The 9,568-nt window shown below is 42.1% G+C and overlaps 1 pseudogene; it reads right to left on the bottom strand.

The window, feature by feature from the left end:
* Positions 1 to 1,089: 1,089 nt before the first annotated feature.
* Positions 1,090 to 4,936, bottom strand: LOC130725183 (uncharacterized; annotated as a pseudogene).
* Positions 4,937 to 9,568: the final 4,632 nt, after the last annotated feature.

The raw sequence follows: 9,568 nt of genomic DNA, 5'->3' as shown, positions 1-9,568 counted from the left end.
TTTTAGTAGGTGTTTTTTTTTTTGACAGCTTTTAGTAGGTGTTGTTATCACGGAAAGATATGTTAATTATAGGTATCATAGGAGAGAGGGTAAGGCATGGGGACGGAAGCCATGATTAAAGTTTAAATCTCCGAGTTAGACTGAGGTAATAATTCAGCATTTCGTTTTTTTAAGTAAATGATTAAAATTCAACAATACTTGTGAAAGGAAAATAACTCATTAGTCATCACCCTTCTACTTAATGCCTAACATTAAACTTATAAATTAATCTCATGATTATTGGCGGTCGGGGCTGATACCTTTGTTAACTAAAAAGCAAAAGTCTAAATCTCTACACCTACCTCGGCCAAAATTCTAGAACAGAAAAACAAAATCACAGAAAACACAAAATCTAAGATCAAGTTGCAAGGAAATGCACCTGAAACTCTGAAAGGCTGAAACAGAAGTGCAAAAGATTTTTGTAACATATATGATTAGTGCACGTGTGCATCATTGGTGATAGACAGAGCCCCCGGGGACCAGATTAACAGTGATTCTGGCAGTTGTAGTGGTCTTAGACCTTCTTATCGACTGTTCTTTGTTGTTGCCCTTCTTACTAGCACCACGACCACTATCTAAACAAGACAAGGATGAAAGGGGAAAATTAATTCTATATTTCTTAATCTACCTACTAAATTTCTTAGTCAGAAATTAATTCTGGGAAGAAGTTAATGTATTGAGTCCTGGATGAACTTTAGAATTTGATAATAGATACTATGTCATAATGATCATATAGTTGGAGGGTCGATTCTCTTGATGTAGCTTCCCATCTATCTAACTACACTGTTTTGCTTGCAGAATGACAAATATAAAAGACATCATTCTGATTTTTGTTTCCCATCAATCTTTCCAATAACTTCCCCAAATTGTGATCCAATTGCAAACCAGTAACTGGAACTTCATCAAGATGATACAAAAAAAATGAGATGTACGTCATAATGAAAGAGGGAATGATGTGCTTAATAGTTAGTTAATTTCCATAACCATATTTTAATAATAAGTATGTAACTTAATTATAAGCCATACTCACAGTCACAGACTCACAGTTAATTTACTTAGGTCAAAACTAAAGATAGATAAATAGCTAGATTTAATGAAACAAATAGGGAGAATTTAATAAAAAATATTAAAATTAACATTACGATACTGTGCTAGTAGCAACACTAGTTGTAGAAGTTAGACTAGCACTAGAATCGCCACCAACAGTGGTGGTGTCACCTGTTCCACCACCAGCAGCACCGCCACTATTTGCAACAGAAACTGGACAGCTATCATTATAACCACCACCACGCCACTACTACTCCCCGCTGCGGTTACGGCTGACCTCTTTCGCTTCTTCTTCTCATAAGGAATCCCTCTAGCTTTAGCCTGTCCTTCCCTAACCTCCTTAAGGTAAATCCTCACTGCCCTCGTGCCGAACGGGTTCGACTCAGGGCGACCTCCGTTCTCCTCATAGGCCGCCCTGAGCCGTCCGATCAGCGCGTCAAGGCTGCCCCACGCCTGCTTAAGCGGGCAGGCGCAGGGAGCCGGAGGGTTTGGGTGCCCGAAGTACGGACACCCGGACACGTGCACCTTCGTCTTCCCAAACTGATCAAGGTACTTCAAAAACTCAATCACGTTTCGCGCCACTGCATCGAGCCAGTGTCAATGGCGGCTTGTGATTCTGCAGGTACTGCAGGAACGTGTTCCAGTCTCGCCGCTTCTGCGACTCGGTAACGGCTCGGTGGCGCCGGCGATGATCCCTCAGGTGGTGGTGGTGCGGTGGCTGCCGGTATAGCAGAAGGTACGGTTGATTGTCCCTCTGAAGGTGCCAGGTGCGGGTGCGGTTGCTCCTCCTGATGCTGATTCCATGATTGATCGAGAAGCTTCTGGAACCTACCCAGAGTAGGTTCAATTTGGGGATTTTTATGTTGTTTGTTCAATTTCACTGCCTGTTCAGTGTGAGGGACGAGGTTTGTGAATTGGTAACTGTGAATGAGAGTGATGTGTGTGAGTGAGTGATGATGATGAGGTTTTGTTAGAGTTTGAGGAAGATTTTTTCATGGGAAAGGGTTTCTGGTTTGTGTACTGAGAACCGAGAAATCATGAGGAGAGGGTGATCTTGTTGGTTTGGATTCAAGTTTGAAGAGTGAGAGAGAAAAAAATTGGGGAAAATTTTCAGAGAGAGATTGGTGATGGGACGTTTAAATCACAGCTGAATAAATGAATAAGACTGAGAAAGTGAAGGGTTGCGTTGCTGACGTAGGTAGGAAATATAATATTAATATTTAATGATTTTATATTATACACACCTCTTTTTTTATACACTTCATTTCCACCTATTTTTATTTTTATCCCTCTCCTCTTATCATCTATCACATCTTATACTTTCTCACTCTTACTTTTTCTTTTCTTCCTATCTCTCCCTTCTTCCACCTCATTTTGTGGTGTGAATAAATAATTATTGATATTTTTATTATTATTAAAATTTTAAGCCACATTCATCATAAAGTGTTGGTCTTTTTTTTTTTAAAATGATGTGTTGGTCTAAGCAAGCTAGATTGATGTACGGTGATGTAACGAGATCAAACCCTGAAAAGTCATGTGTTAAAAGATGTTGATACCGTATTCTGGCAATGTGGGAATTTAATATGAGGAAATGATACTTTAGCCTCAGTCTAGACAAAGAAAGTCGGGTCAAGAGCTTCTTACAGTAAACTTACATTTATCTAGACTAGCAGAGTTCAAAATTGCAATCCCTTAAATACGAGACATTCTTATGCTCCACTACACCATCTTTGAAGCACAAAATTTAATGCAATGATTATATATATATATATATATATATATATATATATATATATATATATATATGACCATTTAATGACATTAAATCTCAACCATTCATGTTAGATTTAATGGTCATGATTATAGATATATAATAGGTATAATGTAATGATTTTTTTAATGTGCATTTTTTCATGGTATAAAATTTAACTAGATTGCTTTCGATGTTAGATTTAATGTTTTTTTCACCATCGACGGTTCTCCACTCTCTTTCTCTTTCTCTCAGGTCAGGGTACTCGATCTCTTCCTTGGACTTGTGGAGTGGGTTTCATGCACGCGCTCTTGTTATTGGGTTATTGTGCTCTCTGAATGGTGCGTGGATTGCACGTATGTGTTGTGGCGTGTTTTCTTTTATTATTGTGCTGTGGCGTGGGGTGTTTTGTTTTATTATTGTGCGGTTGTGATGAGCAATAAATGGAGTGTCCTTACTTGGTCAAATATTTCATGGCCATATTTAACGATGCATACCTATTGTGCCTCATTTTCATCCTTTGATTTCCTCTAGTATGAGTGTATTAGGTTTTATGTGTATGTAACATCCCGATTTTCATGTGTCATGTGAGACCCAAGTTTTTAAGTTTGGAATAAATCGAATAAAATTCCTTTTCACGATTAATTTGATGTGACGTGAAGGGAAAACCTGAACAAGGGTTAAATGGAAGGAGTGAATTTGTGAAGGAGAAAGTTCAAGAAAGGCTAAAGATTGTATCAAAGTCGATAAGAGTTATAGCACGACTAATATTCGCATTTAAACCTAGGACAAGAACCTTAGGAAACAAAACTATGTTCCACCCTTGGAACACTATAGGAATATAATTTCCAACTAACTTCCACCCTTGGAACACTATAGGAAATTTTCCAAAATCTTCTAGAGGAATATAAGACTTTCTCTATTCCTTTCCATAACCAGCGTTTCGATACGAAACCCTAGAATGTAAGAACGTCAAATTCCGATACTCGGAGGTTTGCCGAAACCGAATGCCTGATAGCTCAGAAACCCTAAAATCAACGGACGATGAAGAATTTTTCCATTCGGAGCTTCAAATAAAGATTTCATCCGCGCAAGCCCACTCTAATCGACGTTCCAAATCTTTCTTCAGAAGGAAGTTTCTGCATCCGAGGTCAATATCATAAAGTGCATAAAGTGCATTTTTAATGCCGGTAAGCATTAAAAACAAGCCTCGAAAACCAAAAATCATACTGATATTTCTTTGAAGAATTAGAAGATTCAGCGGGGAGAATATCGTGTCTAAAATACGTTGGAATCAGTAGGAAGAATCGGAAATCACTCTCATATTTTTATCTTAACTCTATGAGCTAAATCTTCCGATATCTAAACAAATCTGTACCGGTTTACAAAATATCTTTTGAAAATATCTTTACTAAATATCTATCCATCCTATCCTCATTCTGTCGACATCTCTCTCTCTCATTACACTTTTTCTTCATTTTTCTTCCTTGACCCATTTCCTACTTCTTCTTCTATATATATTATGTCCCTTCTCCTTTCCTTTCTACTTCTTCTTCTGCTTATTTTCCAAAAGCTGCAGCAAACACCACCACCAACATATATCAATTTTATCTCCATTCTTTTCTTTTCCAATGTGCACCCACCAGCGCCCATTCCTTCTTTCTTCCTCCTTGTGCAGCCCCCACACCACCATGGTACCTCTCACTCACGTCCCCTTCTCCCTCTCCACGAGATGCCACCGCTGGCCACCATCACCATTTCTTCTTCCTCTCACCATGGACGAACCACCATGGCAGCACCCCAACCATCATCTTCTTCTCCATTCACTTGCAGCAGCTACACAACTCCATCCCCATCACCAAGCTTCTTATCTTCCACCATGAAACAACCATGGAAGCCAACCACCTCCACGGCCACTCCTCTTTTCTCATGGCCGAGTGCCACAACCACCACGAGACCACCACTCCTCCTCCTCATGACCGTAACAACCATGAGGAATCCAGCCTCCACCGTCCCTCCTTCTCCTTCACGCACAAGCCACAAAGAAGCCATCACAAAGCTTCTTCTTATTTTCTCCAAGGAACCACCACCATGGATCATTTTTCTCCACCCAAAACAAAACACCAGCCATCACCACAAGCTTCTTTCTCCATGGCCAAACGCACCACAACCATCTCCATGGAAGCAACGAAGACAACGTGAAACAGAACCAACGACGCCGTCGACATCGCAAAACTTCAACCTTCGATTCCGGTGTGCTCGGACCTCCGTTCACAGCGAGGTTAGTACCGTTGGAACCCTTGCGGTGTCCACAACAAAACCCATATTCCGGATCGTCGTTCCGTCGTCGTCGACCGCCGCCGCTGCCGCCTTCGGGAGCTCTTTCCGGTCAACTCCGGCGACCGATGGAAAAACAGAGGATACTGCTACGATCCTTGCCGTGAGGAGAGCAAAACCCTATCTTCAATTTCGTATTTGGGTCATTTTATTCGACGACCCCGACAACCACCGTCGACCTTCGGCTGAACTTTCTGGGCAAACCGTCGACTCTTTGGGGAAACGGACAGCGCCGTTGAGTTTCTGGCCGCGAAAGGATGAAGGAACAACCTTCCTTTATGTCTCTGGCGACAAATCCTCCGTCAACCCCGTGAGCCGCAACTTTCTCTGGTGACTCTTCGCCGACAAGTTTCAGAAACTTGATTTTCGTACAATGAACGGAAGCACCTTGCATCAACGCTACACAATGGGAGGAATCGAGCCAACATATGCAAATAAAGATGTAATCGGATCGGAGTTGCACCTTAGTATGGAAATTGGCTAAGGTGAGGGCTTCTCACTGAATACTAGCTAATGCTTTAGGTGTCGACGAATTCGACTTGATTTATTGTTTATGCACTTATTTGTGTTTGACTGAGAAATGTTTTCTGAGGCTACGGCTGACAATTGATAATCATTTATCGCTTGAATTGCTTTTGAGTTTGAATCACATGCTATGTGCTAAATGGTTAATCTAGGATGTGTGATATCTGCCCTATATGCTAAGTGTTATGTGGTTAACTTAGGTTGTGTTGATATATGAGCTATGATTGTTGGATTGTGCTAATTTAACTATGCTATTACACTAATACTTGTGATACTGATGAGTGAGAATAAGGGGCAGGTCATGCCGATTTTATTTTGAGAGTTTGAGAAAGTTTGACGGGACGAACGGAGTTCGGGCCTTGTTATTGTTTTAGTGGATCGAGACATTCTCTGGGTTTTACTTGGGATTATGGGATCTTTGAAACTTGTAAGACCTGGATTTTCAGAACAAGCTAGTTTCCGACTCACGCGTAGAATCAGTGTAAGCGTGACAGGAGTTTGATATTTGAGGAAGATTAATGAAGAAGAAAGTTCAGGAATTTCTTGAGGAATGTTGCGTAGTTGTTTTCGGAGTTAGTGCGAGTCGTCTGCACACTTGCCTTAGGGCGAGCGTGTCCAGAATAGGCTATTTCGCTCTTAAAGCAACGTTTTGAGTGAGATTTCGAACTCAGGGAAAATTTAAAGATTCTCTTTATTTTTCCATCGACCAGCGTTTCATTTCGGAACTCTGGACTGTACGCACGATAGGTTTCACTTTTCGGATGTCCGCCGACGCTAATTTCTTTGCTTCGAAACCCTATTTTCGAGCAATGGATGAAGAATTTTTCTATTTGGGACTTCTAACGAAGATTCCGTCCGCCTTGCCAGACGTGTTTCGACGTTTCCAATCTTTCTTCAGTAGGAAGTTTTGTCGTTCGGCGATTACAGCAAAAAGTAGTTTTTCGGGGCAGATTAACCGACACCGCTTTTGAGTTTTTCGATATCGTATTTCCCAAATTCTAGATATTTGTTTTGAGTTCTGGAATTCTGACGCTAGAATCTCTCTTAGAATTCCACGGTGATCGTGCTGCAAAAATCGGAATCGCGAAATTTTCATTTTCCCGCGATTTCGCCCGCCTATAAATAGGCGAAAAAGCAAAAATCTTGCCATTTCCACCCATCAAGGCCGAGAATTGTAGAGAGAGAGGGAGAGGAGAGATTTTCGCGAAACCTTGACCAATCTTCGTGCAGTTCGTCCCTACTTCTAGGTATCAAGGTAACTAACACGATTCCTACCTCTGATTGTTGTTTCTGTTGCGTTTCTGAAGCCGTTTCTGTGCTCTAAGTTTTGAGCTTTTTCTAAAATTGTCCGATTTCTCTGATTTCTCGCTTGGGTTATGTTCCTTATGTTCCCCTGAGTCTAAAACCTCTGTCAGTAAACTCTGATTGCGATTCAGTTGCCCAGGATCTGAAAAATTGACTCAAAACTCTTTTTGTCTCACATTTCGAAACTTTATTGTCGTAAAGCTATAATCTGACTTCGTGCCTTTAGGATTTGTTGTCACGGATGTCATGAGGATCGTTGCTGTCAAATTTGTTTTCAGAACTGATAACTTTGAAGTTTTGAGCCTTTATTTTGGACCAAAATGCCCCTGCGTAGTCGTATTTCGACCCGATTGTCCGAAAATTGTTCTGACAGTTTCTTTGCCTTAGTTTTACCCTAAAACTACCTTGTAAACTGATTTGATCGAAGAAAAAGAGCCGAGCCCTTTTCTCCTTATGGCCGTGGGCTATTTCCTAAGGGGGGGGAGTTTTTCGTTTTCGAAAACTTGTCCTTTCGTACCCGTTTGTCGTATTCTGAAGCTTTGATGCTTTGTCTATCGTTTATGTATTGTTTTGCGATCGAACTAATCGATTTTGTTTGAATTCTGCTTTGTTTTTCTCCGAGGTTCAGTTGAAGGAACTTTGGAATATTCAGAGCAACTGTTTGAGGAGAACTTTGATTTCGAAGCTGGAACAGCTCGAGGTTAGGGCAACTTACTATATATTAGCTATGAATGCATGATAGGCGTCGATCAATTCGACTTATGCTTTACTTTGATGTTGATTATGTTGATGAACTGATGTTGTGATGTTGTGCTTTGTTGGATTGTGCGTTTTGACGCGACTTCGGAGTGGAGATTCATTGATCTGGTGATCTTTGATGTTTCGGGTTGGATGAACAACCCTAGGCAAGTTCAAACGAGGGGTTTGAGACTTAGCCACTTGCTGGTATTCGTTGGTTTACTTAGACTTTCCCCGGGAAACTTCTTTTGGGTGGTTGGTTTTCGGAAAACCTAGAATGAATAGAATTTTGTAAACTACAGACTTTGGGAGACCTAGATTTTGAGAAATAAACTCATAACCTGACTAATTCAATTCGAAACGTTTTTACTAAATGAACAGTTATAGGAGAACTAAAGGGGAAAACATTTACGAAAGACGGGGAAAAGTCGACCTTTGTTGTGGGTTTGGAGAGTTATCGGAATTGGGGAAAGCCACTAAGGTGAGCTATGGTGATGATTGAAGTCACCGAGTACTTTAGTACTCTTGGGGAGTGTTGTGGAGCCGTGTTGTATTGACCGACACCTAGTGCTCTTGTTGTTTGGGCGGTGTTGTATTGACCGACACTAGACCCTTGTGTATTCTGTGAATGGAGTTGTGTTGTATTGACCGACACTAACTCATGGGTTTGTTGAGATTGGGTTGTGAGCTAAACACTTTCGTGGTAAGGGCGATTCGTTGTTTGGCTAACCACGTTGCATTCAATCGGGTGAATAACGGGAATGGTTCACCTGTGCATATCATGGTGAATAACGGGAATGGTTCACCTTGCATTAATGATGAATAACGGGAATGGTTCATCATTCGGTGAATAACGGGAATGGTTCACCAAGGATGAATAACGGGAATGGTTCATCCAGGATGGATTTCATCCAGGATGGATAACGGGAATGGTCCATCCATAGTGAAAATGCTTCACTTGTGGCGAACGGGAACGCGTCACAAATCCGGATTCATATTGTGCATTTCACGCATACATTCATGCTGACTGAGACTGTGTGCTGTTTGTTTATTGAAGTAATGTTAGAGCCATAACATGCTAGGATTATTTATATGCTTATATAACAACTTATATATATACCCTGTCACATGTTGTGTGTATATGTACTTATTGCTGTGAGTTGACCCTAGCGCCTTGGCTTTGTTTGTATGTTTGTCTTTGGGCGGTCGGCCTGCTGCCAGATGTCGATGGCCGACTGGTTCTCGACGGTCTCTCCCTCGGGGGGGATCAGATATGAGCTGCTGGATAGGGATGCCCCCACCGCTTGGGTGATCGATGTGGCTGGTCACCGGGCGACGTATAGGGGAAGGGTCATGGAGGACCGGACGGATGAGCGAGGACGCCTGACGAGCGGAGTGCTACGGCGTATGGAGCTGAGTTTTGACTTGCCGCCCTCAGTTCATTGTGGACCAGGCACTGGACATGCACCACCTGCACCACCTCCGACTTCACCTTCTGTTGAGGAGGACCCAGAGGAGATCGAGCCTGCTGCTGCTGCTATATCTGTTGTGCCACCTCCGGCTACTGCCATCGCTTCTACCGACGTGGCGTCATCATCTAGGCTCGTACAGCCGAGGAGGGAGTCTGTTGTCCCATCTGTCTCACGTCTCTTATCTTTCTCTTCACCGCACGGCTACCGTGTGGACCCCTTGATGAGGGTGGAGGAGGAGGATGTTCTCACAGGAGAGGTGGATGTGGAGACCGGCTCGACTAGGGCGGTGCGCAGGACAGTGAGGAGGGAGGTTATGGATTTGGACACCGAGATGATTACGGTGGATTCCGACTCT

This window comes from Lotus japonicus, chromosome 6 (genome assembly GCF_012489685.1).
Source record: "Lotus japonicus ecotype B-129 chromosome 6, LjGifu_v1.2".
NCBI classification, from domain to species: domain Eukaryota; kingdom Viridiplantae; phylum Streptophyta; class Magnoliopsida; order Fabales; family Fabaceae; genus Lotus; species Lotus japonicus.
Note: the sequence above shows the minus strand (reverse complement) of the source record. Positions and strands in the feature narration are given on the sequence as shown.